Genomic DNA, 17,184 nt, shown 5'->3' with positions numbered 1-17,184 from the left:
TGCGATGTCAAGAAGCTGCTCCAAGCCACAAGGACGCAGTTCGGGCAAATAATCCACCTGTTTACCCCCACCGAATTCCATTGCCGGCTGAAACGGCACGCTTGCAGTTCCGCTACATTTCCCTCTCGTAATTTTGGTAGAAAATTTTGCGCATCTAACACCCCTTTTTAGGGGCGAAGCTCATTATAGCGGCACCCGTTCCGTCCCCGTCGTCGTAGTAGTAGTGTGTAACCAGTCTGAGAAAAATGAGGAAAAAAATTCCGAAGTTGTGTCCGTAGCGCGGAATCGAACCAGGGACCCCTCGCTTCCGAGCGCGCGGCGTTAGCCCACTACGCCACGAAGCGGACATGGACACACGCACCACGATGGCAATAAATACCAAATATTAACGAAAGGCCGCGTTTCTAGCGCGTTTCTAACGCGTTTGTGCTAGCGCGTTACGGCCAGTGTGAGAAGCTGGTGTAAGACGCTGTGGCCTCTCCGCCTTACCTTCAACGCGTTTCGAACGCGCTGCCCAAAGCGGTGGCAAGTCAAGTTCAAGTCGAGGAGCGTTTATGAATACGGGGGGTATACTCTCTCAGCAGTCATGTGATGGCGTCGGCAAACGCGGTGCACATTCCGGCATGTGTAAATGGCTGCGTAAGACGCTGTGGCCGCTCCCCCTTACTAGAGAGTACCGCACGTTTCTAACGCGTTTGTGCTAGCGTCATCTTAAGCGGGAGATCCGATGATTCCCTCCGGAGCTTCGCCCACTCATCATCATTCACCCCATGGATATGCTGCGATTTTTTTTTTTTTCAGCGGGGGGAGAAGAGTGGAGAGCTAATAATTTCATTTCGCGCGCAGGTGTTTAATTGAGGAAGTGCCAGTTGAAAGCGAACGTAATATATATATATATATATATATATATATATATATATATATATATATATATATCCTACGCGTGAAAGCTAAACTTGCGTTTTCGTTTCGCGGTCGTTACAGCCGCAGCTCGCTACGTGGTGACAAACTGTCCTTCCGTCGGCGTCAGCTCAAGGTAAAAAAAAAAAAAAAAAAAGTTGGGACTGCGCCGCAATTTCGCAACAAACAAAAATATAGGTGTGCGCGGCTGCATGTCATCTGCAGAGTCCGCATGCAATGCTACTGACGCTGTCGCGAACTGCCGTCGATTATCCGAGAACATGTGGTACATGAACTGTTACTACATCTACGCCGTTAACGCCGCTGAGTACAGACGCTATGCATTACACGTCAAGGTCGACGAAGGAAGCCACAAGAACACTCGGGTTTTCTTTTCTCAATTTTAGTTTATACTTTTTATTATTATTACTTTTGTTTATTTCACCGACCTATATGTTATCGATTGCGACCAAACGCCGATCTTTTCAAGCGTATATCTGCGCGCGCCAATTGCTCCGATCAGTCGTAACGATCGTTATGTACCCCCCCCCCCCCTTCCATTATAAACTCCTTCCAAGCTTGGAGCATGGTCAAGTGGGACTCGACACGGGCCAGTATATAAGGATTCATTTTTCCTTTCTCTATCCTGTTCTCTCTCTATTCTATTTCTATTCTATTCTCTATTATGCTCCTATAGGCTGATCGTAGGCTGATCCCGGTTATAATATGGGCGGAACGCCGCACGGACCACTGGCAAAAGCGCAAGAAAGAATAGCTCTGTCATGGGATAGAATTGCTGCATTTTCTCGGGCCATTTTTTTTGTACTTTTCCTTATTGCTTTTCCCTCTATGTATCATTAATCCATCCATTAATCTGTCCATTTATCTCACAGTATCGTACCTATCCATCATCTCGTATTCATCCATCGCATCCATCTATCTAGCTCACAGAAATCCAATTGCGAGAGCGTGCATGTTCTTTAACTCGAGCAATTAGCTTTTAGGAATCCTAACTCGGAAACATAATACGGTACTTCCGCGTTAATAACTACGTAATAGTCTGCCAAGAAATATAATAATAATAATAATAACACATGTCAAAGCTGCAGAGGTGACCAGCCACGTTGCCTATGCGACTGCTGAGTTAGTCTACATAGCCAGTTTCCAAGAACGGAGGCTGCTGTGTTATAGACTATTCAGCAGTCTTCGTGTAACGAACCGGGTCTATATGGTGCTTCACCATTACCCACGGTTACCACGGTTAGACCACGTGGAAACCTGTTCGCCATACTACTCCCAACGATCAGCCATATATAGACCAGTCATGTCGTCTATGCGCGAATGCTATAGACCATAACGCGGCCGTACTGGAGTGAGTACACGCGCGCTCCAGTTCAATCACAACCGTACGTAGCATCCGCGAACGTTCCGCAGTTTTGACATCGTTTAGTCTAAGCGTTATTTTTATTTTTTGTGAGGAGGGGGTATGGGGAGAGCTGCTACATTATTACAGCGCTACTGGCGCAGCCAGTAGCGCTGTAATAATAATGCTTCTGCGCAGCACTTCTCGAAGCAGACAGTCCGAGAAAATGTTTAAACCGGTCTATGCCATAGGACTGACACAGCTTACCCCATCAAATCGCCGCCCCATCACCTGGCTCAACAATTTTCTTTTTTTAACTCTTGATAACTGCGCATCTTTGTACTTCATTGCGCGATAACCGAGTTTAATTTCAGACCCAACTCTCACGTACTAACCTCTTTGTATGTCTGTGGAGGGAGTCTCCGAATCGACACCTTTGACGCGCACAGTCGCAGCTTCACGCCTTACGCTACAGTGCCTAGAATATGTAAGTACATTCTAGGCACTGTAGTTACGCCAAGGCAGGTTCCGACAGTTGCCACGCGTGGCGCCGTAATCGCGTTTCCTTTTGCCATTCCCCGACTGGGCTGTACTTACTATACGTGACTCCTAGAGTACACCTTCGCTCCCCGCTCTTGCTTGTTTTCCTTTTTTCTTTCTTTCTTTCTTTCTTTCTTTCGGTGTGCGGCCGGGACTTTCCAAATACCGCGGCCACGCTGCCTATAACGGCCCGAATTAACAGCCGCTGCGCGGTTGCTGCAACGGGAGGTCGTATCGACGAGATCGTGAACCGGTAAAAAAAAAAAAGAAAAAAAAGAAGGAAAGTTAATGTAAGATTGGGTTTTTTTTTTCTCTCTCTCTCTCCATTCTATATATCGCCCCCTTGCGTCATACCGGCGAAAGCTGCCCAACGACTTATGATGGGCAAGCCTGACGTCGGTAAACTTATACGTAGAGAGAATATATATATATATATATAGTGACGCTTAAAACTTCGATAAAGTAATGAAGATGAAGAAAGGTGGCTAAGCGGTGGCTACAGTGCTCCTCTACATGTACCTCGTTTCAAGGTGTGCCAGTGTACAAGCAGCAGAAGCAGGCAGATCGTGAAGCGACTTTTCAAGAAAGTTTCGTCAAACACCCATTTGTGCGTTTGTACGTTCCTTGTTTTATATGTTACGTCAATTTTTGTGCCGTAGAAGGGTATGACGTACGAGAGAAGGAAATGATCCGTTATCCAACAGTCTCTCGTAAAACCATCAGAGCATTTCGAATTCCAAAAACGATGACTTTTTTATTTCTTTTTCGTCGATCTACTGATCACGTCTGGCTTTTCGTGGGTTTTTACGGAGTTTCCCTTGTACTTTTTTTTTTTTCAATGTAGGTGTATAGCGTTATTTGCGAAAAAAGAAAAAAAAACTACTGGGCCAATAACCACAGGCTCGTCGTGTTCGCATATCATGATCAGTGTCATTGGATATGCGTATGCGTTTTGTGTGTGTGTGTGTGTGTGTGTGTGTGTGTGCGTGTGCGTGTGCGTGTGCGTGCGTGTGTGCGCGTGCGCGTGTGCGTGTGCGCGTGTGTGTGTGTGTGTGTGTGTGTGTGTGTGTGTGTGTGTGTGTGTGTGTGTGTGTGTGTGTGTGCGTGTGTGTGTGCGTGTGTGTGTGTGCGCGCGCGCGCGCGACGGATTTAGTCAAACATATGCGTCACAAGTACTTTCCTAGTTAAGGAGGAATGCTAACTATAAAACATCGCGCTAAACTACATTAAAAAAGTTCACAGGTGTTGGTTTATCCTATGGATAACACCCTTATCATTGCGGCTATAAAATAATTTTTCATCGCGCACGACTGCGAGCTCAAGCTAACGCTCGGTTATAGAGGAGCTGTACAGCTGAAAACTGCGCATTAATTTTTACCACCTGGCGCGCACCGAAACATTTGATACGAGTGTTCGACAGAGACCTGCTAATAAAGTTTAAGGCGAAAGCCCTATGTGTCTCCTCGTTCCGTCGACCTTCAAAGGCCTTGAGCGAAAACGCGTCGACGACACGAAAGGTACAAAAACTATCACCATCAATGGCTCATACACCCGTAAGCAAGCAAGATGGATGATAAAGCGAATTAAGTGGATGACTAAGCGAATTAAGAATGACTAAGCGAAGTAGACTAAGCGAATTAAGGGGGATGTGTACGTCATGTGTCCGTCTTTAATGCATCGGCAACTGGGCTTTCGCCTTCAAGTCGTCTTAGGGATAACATAAGAGACCCTGTGAATTTTTATTTCATTTTTTTTTCTTTCATGCACTTATCGCGTCTGCCGCTGCTATCATCATGTTCACTTGTCACAAGAAGTCGCCAAGAAAGAAAATTCCATCAACGATTAGGTCTTACTCCTAAAGGGAGTGTCATCCATGGGGCAAAGGAAGCATCCCTTTATACGCCCATAAGGACCGTCTAGAGTGTGTTTACTCCCAATCAGCTCGTTCCGCTGTTAACCATGTATCGCAACCTCCTTCGGGTTCCAGTAGGCACTTCGGTATGTGGTGTGATTCCGATCAATTTTAATCGCCTGAGGTTTCCAGTCAACCCTTATCGAAATACGCCCGCCGCGGTCGGGAGTCCAACCTGTGACCTCGGACTCAGCAGTGCTATACCACACTAAGACACCGTTATTTTTTTTCTTTTTTTTTTTTTTAATCTTCCTTACACGACCCACTGGTTTCGCTACATTGCACGGACTTGACGAGATAACGTATGCAGTTCAAACTTAAGCTCGTCGATACATGGCGTCATGTTCCTTAGCTTCAAAAAAAAAAAGAAAAGGACATTTCTTTCCCCGTGGTATTACCCCAATTTTAATCGCGCAATGACAAGAACATCTTACGGCCTTCGGTGCACCCTCAAGATCAGACCGTTAACCTTGATACTTTTCCCAACCTGTACGCGGTTAGGAAACCGTCCAGCAAAAAAATAGAAAAATAAGAAAGAAAAAGAACACGTTGTGACAGGAACGCATTTTTTCCCCCTTCTTGGCATACATAAACACATCGCACAACGATGGCGTCGAGGTATAGGATGATACATTACGGTGTCGCCCTCACTGGTTTATGCAAGACCAGAGAGCTTAAAAGGACGATCGAGCGAGACCGACCTTTCTTAACTCCGCGCACACACCGAACACAGGACAGAAATGCCGCGCGGTCCTTTCGTTTCAAGGACTCGGGCTTGCACGAACTTGGTAGAAAAAGGAAGATGTCTAATCGAATTGTAACGAAAAACGCCAGCGCAGTCTCTAATTACGCCGCGAAAGAAATCTCGTCGGGCAAACCCCTGCCCGGTACCACCGTGTGGACTAAATTATCCGAACCTCACCGACGCTTCTTCTAGTGTGCTCGACGTTATACTACTCTACAGCAATACATAGACGGTATAGAAGTTCGGTGTACTAACATTCGAACGGGAACATGGTGCAACTCGCAAGGAGCTGCCACGTAAACTGAAAGAGATTTATGTACAGAAAGGCAGAGAGGTCGGCCTGAGCTATAGCTTTCCCTGGCCTGCCTGCTGCTCGACAATTTGAAAGCTGATTTTAGAGTATAGTCCTTGAGGCCGCCATGGCCGTGCGAAGACGCACGTAAAGCACAATTTCAGCGATCGCAACACATTGCCCGGTGGCCAAACGCATCATCAACGTTACATCAAGACTACGGTATTACACTTTCATAGCTACACGGCGCCTTGAATATCGTACTAATTGCTACATGTCCTTCTTTTCGGGTTTATTAAGACTGTTTATGAAATAAAGATTGTACTGTCACAATTTTAACAAGAACTCTTGCGCTATAGCTGATTAGCGCTATAGCTGATTATAATCATTGAAAAACTGCATTCTTCCCCTTTCTTTTTTTATTATGTTCTTATAGTCTTCAGAGCTATTCAAGGACAAGTGAATGTCTCCCCTTGTTTACAATGCCTGCGGGTCCTTCGGCCGCAAGTAAACGAAACGAAATTGCGGTTCGTGGAAGAGGTGCAGGTATACATACAGTGCTCGGCGAGCAACGAAGGCATTTTCGTCTTTTTCTCGCGGAGACCAGTGACTGACATGGCTCAATGAACTCCACAGTTACTTGTTACTGGGTGTGCAGGTGAGACATCGTGCGCGCGCTACAGGTTATCAATGCGTCATTTTATGCATCCCTTTCCTCATTCTGGAGTAACACACGCTACAGGCGCATACGGCTAGGAAAACACCTCAGGCATCCGCCAAGGAATCTCTCTCACTTCTAATGGCAACGCCATGCGCGTAATGCCGGACCACGCTGCTTAAAAAAAAAAAAAAAAAAAAAATACTGTCACAGACTACGGGCAACGGAAGGTCCCCGATTTTGATGCAAGCACCGGAGGCCGTCGTTACACGTCGTCCGCGGTTTTGAAAAGAGCGGCGAGCGGTTATTGATTTGTGGCGTATAAGCTGAGGAGTGGTGATTTTTCTTTCTTTCTTTCTTCGCGCAGTAAAGGAGAGACGTGAAGATCAATCAAAGAGATTCCTCTCGGGTGCACATGCACCGAACTGCTCACGGACGGCTCACCCTGTACCGACTCTTTTCCTGTATAAAAGAAAAACGTATTAATTCGGAGTCGTGACGGGAATATTACCTCTCGCCGTCCGAGTTTCCTGAAGCCGACTGCACGCAATTAGATATCAATGCCGTTCCGAGTTGGAGCCGCTTCAAACGACTAGCGGTGTAACCGCTATAGGACACGGGTCCAGAATAAAAATGAAGAAGAACAGCATTGGTGGACGGGTAGACAAATTCCCCTGGCCCAGCGGCGGCGAGTCCATAGTATAGACAGAGAAATGCTGCTGCATTGCGTATACGGGAGTCGTAGACGCCTACATCTTTGGCAAGGGCTGGAGGGCGGGAGCATATTCATAAAGTCAATGTACTAGCGAGGTCAACAGAGCTATCTGCTACAGCCACACTTCTGATACGCACGGTGAAAAACAAGCGGTCGAATTTCAGCTTGTACAGGCAACGAAGCGACCAGTAACACTCAAAGAGTCAAAGTACGAGTGCACTCGGGCAAAACCTGGGGATTATTCCCCCCCCCCCCCCCCTACTTTCTATTGCGGAAAAGACCTCCACGATACTACCGTAAATGCGTCAAATTCAAAAGGACAGTGCATATGGCGTGGTGAAAAGGCAGAATTTTTTTTTTTTTTTTTTAAGAAAGTCGGCTTCCGTCACAAGCAACCGCGTCAAAGGAGAATCGTCACAAGGCCGCTAGACAATACGAGCGGCTGAAATTTCTACCATATACAAAACGCCAGAGGAAACGTTCTCGAAACCGGCCTGCCATACAGATGACGTCTTCCTCTATCATTTCGCTAAATGAATACACATCCAGCGCGCAGTTCCTAATCGCGTGCGCACTCCGTATTTACGAATAGAACACGCGCACAAGCAACAAACGCGGTAGCGGGAAAGAAGAAGCTCGAAAAAAACCGTGTTAAGAGGTCATTAGCGAGGGAGCGCGCTGCGAAAGTTGCTTCCTTCCTTCATAGTGCATACAAATTGGCAAGTAATCACTGTGCGTCCATCAGAAGTGGACAGGCAGTTGCGTGCAGCAAACTATACACAACCGATCTCGTCTTAACAAGGTCTGCTTGGAGACGCTGTAAAGGAACGCTATAGGAACATTAACTTAAACTGCGTTAGTAAATAACGCTTCCGCGATAAGGAAGCGTTATTTGTATATAAATTATATAGATACACAGTTGAACCCGAATATCTCTAATCTGAAGGGGATCACAAAAAAAGTTCGATATATGGGTAGTTCGAAATAGAAAATAAAATTTGTACGGAAACATTTTCAAGGGGATTTTAATGCTGTTCGTTATACACAATAATATGCAATAATGCTGTTCGTTATATCCGGGTTCGATATACCCGGGTTCGACTGTACGGCGTAACGAAGTTTTACAGCGCCTAGTCGTGTAGGACTCGAGACTCAAAATTGCAAGTTTGCATAATGCAAACTTTTTTTTTCTCTTTTTTTTTTCACATTGCCCCACATACGAGAAAAACTGTTGCACATCTGTGACGTCACACTTAAGTATCGGCAACTTATGCTCCGGCTCGACTTATTAAAAAAAAAAAAGTGTGTGTGTGTGCGTGGCAGAGAGAGAGAGAGAGAGAGGGTGGTTTGGCCTTGACTTTCTGCGCTAGCCATCGACTTCCTTGCCACTAACCGAATTAAGATAACCGTGACAGCACGGTTTCCGGTCTCGAACGAATGTTTAGTGCTGCCGGTTAGCGTCGCTGCCATTTAGTGTCACTTTAACGCGAGCGTACGCAGGCACTAGACGCGTGTATCCCAAGCGCGCAGCTGTCGGCGCGCGAACAGGGCAAGATTGAAACAAAGTGGCCTGCCACAAGCTGCGCCCTCTGTCTGACGCGTCGCAATTCAGGGTCACAGAAGTTCGTCTCGATAAGGCGCGACAGGGGAAGTCTGTCGCCAGTGTACGCAATTAAAAAGAAAAATAAGAACAAAGCGAGGCCACGTTTCGCTTAGCGCTTACGCTGAAAATTTATTACACGCGTTATACCAGTAGCGCGCGTTCCTCTGCAGCGTCGTCTGCTTCCATTACTGACAGCAGACGACGCTCGGTTTTTCTCGTTCGAGTGAGCGACGTCGTACAGCTGTTAACTTGTGCAACGCCAGTATATAACGCGCGTTAACTCAAGTCTCTCATTTCCCGTCGCGCAGTTCAGTCTGCCAATTAGTTATACTTAACAGCCGCTAAAAGCGCACGCAACTACGCGTCTTGCAACACCGGATCAGACGACACCGCCGCGAATTTATGGCAGGTGATGTGAAAAAAAAAAAAAAAAACGCTTCAAATTTTGTAGTTCGTAAGCTAGTTAGTGCTAGTAGTAGCAGCAAGTGCTAGTTGGAAAGCCAACTGCTTACAAGGCTTTAATGAATCGTACACTTTACTGCGCGCCCATTACAACGCCGGGTCGTCTGCTTCCCTCCTCGGGAAGCAGACGACCCGACCGCATACAGACGTTGTGGAGGAACAGCGTATAGTGGTTGGTATCACTAAGCTCGTTAAGTTCAAGCCGCGCAGTTCTAACTTTCGCGTTACTACACCGTCTTTTTTTTTTTTTTTTTCATAGAAACAGCCTGCGCAAGCGACTGAGTGCGCAGCATCTTTTTGCTCCTTATTTTTCTTTCCATCCGTGCTATGCACTGACCTTTGTCATTTGAGTTTAAAACACGGGCGCAGCTTGTGAGGCTCGTGGCAGGTGCATGAGAGCACGCTGAGCTTAGTGCAGATCGTCGTGACACATCTTTACGATCATCGATCAACCCAACGGGTCATATACACCGAGCAAAGTAGTCAACACACCTCGAAGCTCTCAAAGGCGTTACAGGTTGGCCATAATGGTGTATAATTGCGTATAAGCGATGGCTGGAGTGGAGAACCAACAGCGTTGCAAGACAATTGCAACGAGAGAATCCGTGCTAGAGCGATATGCATGCTTCGGCGGGACGAATTAATAGCGCTGTACTTCGCTTCTATTCATTTTTTTTTTTGTCATAAAAACAAAAATCGGAAATGCGAGAGATTAGTCAGGTGAAAGTGTCTGTGAGCAAATGGAGGAACGTGGATAATATATACTAGATAACGCGGTGATCGAAAAGTGATGAAGATTTATATATATATATATATATATATATATCGCCATATCATAAGAAGCCAACAAACAATGACATCAAGGACAGCCTAGGGGGAAATTATCTACAGTTCTGAATTGAATTAAAGAAACGATATACACACACGCGCGATTTATAGCTACGCGTGCATGTAAAGACAAGCTGTATGTATCTAAACAAACGGGCATTGTACAGCCCCCAAAGTAGACGACTATGTCACTACTTCGCTGTACGCCGCTTCAAACAACAATATTGGTAAAGTAAGCAAAGTTTCTGCAAACTTGCTTGCCGAGAACGTTCAAGCCCGCAAAGTGCGCGATCTTTTTTTTTTTTTTCTTTTGTCTCACATGATATGTGACGGCTGCGCCGCCAAGCGCTCATGACGTCACGTCCTGTAACTTGTCTATAGCGATTAGTAGGGACAGCTTCCGCGGACATCGTCTGTTTGGAGATCCGTCTGCAAGCATGCGACCGCTTCGCGTAGGACACATCGTCTGTTTGGAGATCCGTCTGCAAGCATGCGACCGCTTCGCGTAGGACAGTTGTACATTCCGGAAGTGGCAGACTCAGATGTTACGAAAATGTCATCCCGATCGCAAGAAGAAGAAAAAAAATGCATGTTTACATCTTCGAGTGAAGCAACGCCCGATGGTGACGCCGCCATGTCACGGCTCACAGGCTCGACCCGAAAAGACCTGCAAGTTAACCGGTGACAACGACGTCACCGTCCAACGCAAGCAGACGACACGGCATGCGAGGACGAAGCAGACGACACGATAACGTCGAACGGTGTTCGCTGTCAATGTTTTAACTTGCATCGTCTCTCGGTGGCACAAGAGAACAAATAAAAATAAAAAAAACCGCTGCCACAGCGCCAAAATGTTTCCTCGTTGGAGGTTTGCCCGCACTGGAAAACACAGCCTCAGGTGATCTGACGAACGAACCGTTTCATCTCGCGCTAGCGTACTTTTATTTTTTTTTTTTTCCACTTGCCGTGCGAATAACTCGTCGTCCACGGAGACATAATAGAGGTGGAGGGGAAGTTATAACTTGCTACGCTTAAACTTTCTGATCCCGAGGAGGCGGCGTGGCGTTCAATCGAAATCCCCCACCCCTAGTTCTGACGTCACGCGAACGCGTGAGACCACCTCGCCACACACACATCACACCACGACCAGCGCTTGGGGATAGGCGGTATACAGAGGCTAATTACGGCGTGTACGTCGTGTTCGGCCCTGAACTGCCCTCGAGTCATCTCTCTATAACATATTCCTGTGTAAGCCCCGGCGCCTGTTTGAGAGCGTTTCGATCTGCTTCGGAAGATAAATTTAGTCGCAAAAGAAACGCAGCATGGAGAAATGGGGGACTTTCCCCACGATAACTTTTTTTCTTTCTTTCGATTTCCACTTTCGAGGGGAACTTTTTCGAAGCGATGACGTCTTTCGAGAGGCACCGTTAAACGCGCGCCTGGTTAACGAACCGTGCGGCGAAGTACGACAACCACGCTGTCGAAATGGAGTACGGATGATGCACGCATTCATCGTATACTACGAAAGGTGCAAGCGAACTCTCGTTGAATACCGTCGAGCCGCGTCAAAATGCGAGAGGCCGTCTTTTCATCTGCAACTTTCGTCTGCAAGTTTTCGTCTGCATGCATGCAGCAGACGACGACGAAAACCTGCAGCGACAGACGAAAGTACTTCTGCCGCTTCTGGGCGACGCGTGTATAGCAGACGAAAAACCGTAGAGACCTTTCTCTGGAGAGACAATAAATGTTCGGCTGTATACGCGAAAACGCACGTAGAATATCATGAGCATGCTAACGTGCGCAGTCCGCTGACGTCGAGGGCTCCGTACTTAAAAAAAACAAGACGAGAAACGCATGCCAGACTCATTTCCTCCCCTTTGTTCCTGTCCAGGGGCCACAGGGGACAGCTTACGTCACAACAAGATCACGTGGACAAAAGCTGAAGGAAGGCGTATGTAACGAGCCACGGCCGTGAACGAGCGCTCAGCCAGCTGTTTTCCCACGTAAGCCCTTGTATCGCGTCGCCCAAATAAGACGCAATGGTGCTTCCTTGCTGTCATTGAAATTGCTGCTTTTTTTTTTCTTTTATCAATTTCAAAAAATCCGCCAGTAATTCAAGCCAGAGGGCGCAACATTAGTGTCGTCTGCTTCTCGTTCAAGCAGATGACGCTGAGTATACATTATTCGCACACTGAAACACCGGAAACTGAAGCAGCTGAGGGCACCGGACGTGGTCATCAGTCACGGAACCAGAGTAAACTACTGTATCAATGTAACCTGACGATGAACCAAGTGCTCGAATGCTATAAAAAATGTCATTAAAGATCACTGTCAAACCAGTGTTGTAATGGTTCACCAAATCACTGAACGCGCACGAACGCTACTAAACATGCGGCAGTGTCCAGCAAGGACGCGTTTTCCCCGTGTTGACAATGCGCATCAGTAAGTAAAGGGCAATACCTGAGACAATCAGGCGCCTCAATTAGCATCGAAAGCATCTAAGACACAATGAGCAGCACTGTATTATACAAGGCCGGTGACATATATGCTCAAACTAAAAGGCCTTCCTGGAGAAAAAAAAAAATCCTAGCTACAACGTAATAGAAAACGTCGTGATATAAACACAACAGGTCGCATTACACACACTACTGCATAAAAAACAAAAAGAACGGACAACATCTAAATTAGCTCCGCTGCGCGTTAATTCCGTCGCGGTGGTTCTGACGGGAGTAATTGTTCTTTTCGAACAATTATTTCTTTGTTTTGGAAAGACGGGGGAGAGAGAGAGAGAGGTCTGTGTATACGCAAACGCCAGGACTACGAATGTCGGGCAAGCGTCTTCAAGCTGACCCTGAAAGCTCGGTGAATAGGCGCGTGCGACCCCGTTTCCTTGACGCGTCGTCTGCTAGCGGTCGTGAGTCGTCTGCAGTGCGTGTGCGTGAAAATCGTCTGCTTTGTGTGCGCATCGTCTGCTACTATAAGTGCACTGGGTATTCCGGGAAGGCACACCGCTTTCAACTTCGTATATATATCCCTTAACATCTTCCGTCCTATTCATATATACAGCATAAAGATCTTTATACAGCATAAAGATCTGTGCGAACTATTTTGTGTCCAGAGAAAGACTATGCTTGCTGAAAAACTGAAACGCGAGAACTTGCACGTTAGTTAGCCTTGTAGTATTATGAGCCAGCGTGTCCTCTGCTGTGCACCTGCAATCCGTCTGCTACGAGTGCGCCACATCTTCGGTGGAGAACAGTACAGGAATGCGCCGCTTTCATCTACACTTGAGCGGCACGTTCGGCCACAAATTCGCGCTTGAGGAAAAAAAGCACACCAAAATATATACGCATCCGGAAGGTCGTTTTATCCTCCTCTCGCGGTGACGCTGCTTTCCAGCTCATTTTATCCGCTCCTCATTTACTTGTAACTGAGGAAAGAAAAAAATTACGCCTGCTGCCTCGCGAATAGCAGACGACGACCAACACGGAGTGGCTTACGGCGCGCATAATCTTGAAGGTCCCCTCAGGAAAGGATAACGCGAGCGCTCGCTGAAGCAGACTACGACGCCACAATGCTGCAAACGCCGGCAGCATTTTCTTCTTCTTTCTCTACTTTTACATATTCTTCAGCGACACGCTGTGTAATCCAGCCTCGTATGACGTTGCCATGGCGCTACCGGCGTCCGCTCTGGCAAGGCGCAATTGCCCAATCCCGGGCACCGGTTTCGAGCACGTGACAACATGACGTGATCGGTAGGCTGATCGCGTGGAGTAGCAGACGACTTTTTTTCTTCTCGACCACGCGTTTGAGAGAGGGAGCGCGCAACGCTTTTTTCTTGTTCTTGAATGCATTATCTTTTCCGAAGGGTTGTATCGTGACAGGGAAGAGCGCGGCTCTACGCAGCAGAAGGCAATGCAGACGACGAATCGCTGCTGCTTTTAACACGACGCTTGGAGCGCTGAAAGGGCATTAACTACAAACAAAAGAAAGCTTAGCTTTGAATAAAAAGAAAAACGAAGCAATAAATATACTTTCCGTAACTATTAAAACAGTAAAACCTTTATTTATATGTACGGAGAGAGATTAACATCTGTGCTGGCTGTCATGCAGATACTTGTTAAGCATATGTTAATGAAAGCAGCGCCGCCTGATGTGCATGCAGTTGCTCATCAAAGACATGTTAATGCGCTGCATAGAAAAGCTGTACGTCGTCGGCAACGCTTTCGATTTCGGACAAGTATGATTTGCCAATAAAGGCGGTTAATGTAATAGGAACGTGCAATCTGAGACACCCCAGTAAGTCGAGCACGCGCGATTTTAATCCCTGCAACAATGTATCCACTGTTGAATTACGCAAGACAAGCCATAGTCGCAAGATATAAAATATCGGGTATCGAGATCAAACGAAACTAATCGCTTCTGAAGGCAGCGTTCATGGCGTTCAGTATAAAACGTGCTCGTGCTAAGCAAGGCCTGCACAGTGCGCTTAAAGGTCTGTATGCTCGTTTTCTTTTTTGTATGTGCAGAAAGGGGAAGTGATAAGCAGCAAGCAAGACGCCGTGTCACGAAGTTCTGCTTCAGCCACTAGTTCACTGCCTGCACAAGCGTAATCACGTTTGCTGCTTCGGTTAAAAACCAACGTTTAGCACTGCGCGGCAACGCGCGATCTATTGGAGTTAAGACACACGCAAAAAGAAAAGAAGAAGCAGAAGTCACTATAATCTTCCGCAGGGCCACAACTTAACTACAAACGAAAGTCGTCCGCTCACAAAAGTGCTGATCGTCTGCCCTCCTTTCTTGCAGACGACAATTCATTTTTTTTTTCTTTATCAGGTACGCACAACAAACGGAATCAAGTTATTGCGCACGATCGCAGATTTGCTACCTGCTGTGGCGCGAGAGCGTTCGCACGCCGGATGACGCCGCGATGACAGCCTTCAGCAATTTTGCGGCCACCGAGGCCGGAACTGCTGCAATGCGTTGCTAGCGGCGCAACCGGGTGTGGTTTAGTGAAGCGCCGGGTAAAAGTCGATAAAGAAAGCCCACGCACAGCAAACACAGCAGTGCGCATCGCGAAACAAGAACCGGCATCGGAGACAAGCTGCGCCTTGAAGCCTTCGAAAGGTGCACGCCATGCGTTCCCCGACGAACGCCGAAATCAAAATCGTCGAACGTGCATGGATGGCTGTCTGCGCAATAGGAATAAGCGGGAGCCCGCTGACCGTGGAAAAACTTCCTCCAGAGGAACCGGAGGTTAGCGGACCGCTGACGGTCTAGGTCACGAACAAAATAAAGGAAGAGAGATATTCGCGACCCGGCCCTCTCGAATCTGCAGCACTGGCAGAAACCCCCCCACCTTCCGAATTGTGAAACGGGCCACGTCGCGCATTGTGCTACCGATGCCTCGTTTCATATTTGCATCTCTCAAACCCAGATTTGGCCTCCATTGTCAACGCCACGGAAGCTAACCTTTTTCGCGTAGCGAAAAATAACAACAATAATAATGAGGGAACGCTGAGCTTACCTGTGTGTTTTCTTTCTCTCTTTGGATTTAACGTCGCCGGCCGGTGATGTTCCTCATAAATGCTTGAAGCGAAGCCGGGGCAAATAGGTTGGCTGCTTCTCGTTGAGCTCTTGTTTCGGTGGCGGCGGGCCGCTGTTTAAGGTTGCTGTAGTGTGGTTTTGTTCTTGTAGTCGCGGTGTATTCCTGGGAGGGCGACGGGCGGCTCACTCGCACCGGAGAAGTAGCGATTGAATGAATGGAAGCTGGTCTTGGCAGCCGCCGGCTGAAATACAGACGCAGCGGAGGGGGACCGACTCCGGCAGCGAGGAGGCGAAGCTGAGGGGGAGGTTGGGGGGGAGCACACGCCGCCGGAAAACGTCGGGTGATATGGGACCACGTGAGCGCAGCCAATCGCGTCCGGAGCTCGCGCTCGCCCGAGAGGTCACGTGCGCCAATCACGTGACGTCGCGTCGGCCGTGCTTGTCGTCTGCCTGCCTGCCCCCGGCGGCCCTCGTAATATGGCGGCCTCCACGCCGTAACGCGCCCGTCTCGGAGCCACGGCCGTCTTGCAGAGCAGCGTTTTTATCTAATCGAGCGACGGTAACGCGAGCGAAAGGCTTTCTTCACCGCGGTCCGCTACTCGAGTATGTTTTCGAGGGTCTCGATGCCGCGAAGAAAAACGCCGTTCAACAACCCCCGCGACTATCCACCATCGCCGTCGCGACCACCTTTTCTTTTTTTCTGCCTTTTTTTCGCCGCACCTGGCCTTGGTTGCCGGGAGAGGACTTCCCGAGATGCTCTACGCACGTCATGGGATCAGCCGGCAACGTCAGTGCGTGACGTAGCCGGTTCTGCGTGTGAGTCGGTCGGCCATTCGCCCGTGCGTCACAGAAAGCCGCGTTTGCGCGCCGGAAAGCCACCTTATGAGCTGCGGCGCCACGGTCGCAAACGATGACACTTCGTTGCTGCGTGTTGTTTCACCGGATTTTCCAATTGCTCTGTGAAACATTGGTTTTTGAGTAGCGTTAACTTCTGGCGAATAATTTTTTGGCGCCTTCGAAGTCTGCAATACGAAGCGTCAGTGATTTTCACCCGTTTTTTTTTGCGCGCTGTATCTCATCGCGTCGTCTGCTTTCTGGTGCGAAGGGGAACAGCAGACGATAAGCCATCCTCGCGCGGTAGGAAAAATCTCTCTGCAGCTTTGGCTTGGGTTTCGGTCGAGAGATAACAGTGATCACATAGTCGAGCCTTGCATCAGCGCTTGGCCGCCGTCGCGGCCTCCTAGATAGAAGAGCGTCGGGCAATGCAATCCTTTTTTTAGCTGTCACCTCCACATGCCATCTCGAGTGGTCAAAAAGGAACGGGAGAAACAAGCGATCGGCTCTCGGTTCTGAATGGCGTGATCGCATGGCAGACATCGGACGTCTGCGGACAGCGGCAACGCGTCTTTTACGCCGCACGGGACTTGGCGCATGTTACAACGCGATAGCCGTAGTCTCTTTCCTCTATAGCGCTGCGAAGAATGCGTCCTGTCGTCTGCTAGCGCTGTTTGCAGACGACTGTTTCTTCTTGTTCTTCTGCTTCTCGACGGTTCGGTTCTCGGGTTCCATATTTTCCTATAAGCGACGTATGCAACGTTACGTGCACCGGCAGCTGTAGC

The 17,184-nt window shown here is 48.0% G+C and overlaps 1 protein-coding gene across 1 annotated transcript in view; it reads right to left on the bottom strand.

Moving 5' to 3' along the window:
- LOC119453373 (fatty acid synthase) overlaps positions 1-15,858 on the bottom strand; it is a 52,514-nt gene extending 36,656 nt beyond the window's left edge. The window contains exon 1 of the mRNA XM_037715412.2: positions 15,546-15,858. The gene's annotated coding sequence lies outside the window, so the exon portion shown is untranslated. The remainder of the gene's footprint in view (positions 1-15,545) is intronic.
- Between the last annotated feature and the right edge of the window lie 1,326 nt (positions 15,859-17,184).

Source organism: Dermacentor silvarum, chromosome 5 (assembly GCF_013339745.2).
Source record: "Dermacentor silvarum isolate Dsil-2018 chromosome 5, BIME_Dsil_1.4, whole genome shotgun sequence".
In the NCBI taxonomy this organism is placed as follows: domain Eukaryota; kingdom Metazoa; phylum Arthropoda; class Arachnida; order Ixodida; family Ixodidae; genus Dermacentor; species Dermacentor silvarum.
Note: the sequence above shows the minus strand (reverse complement) of the source record. Positions and strands in the feature narration are given on the sequence as shown.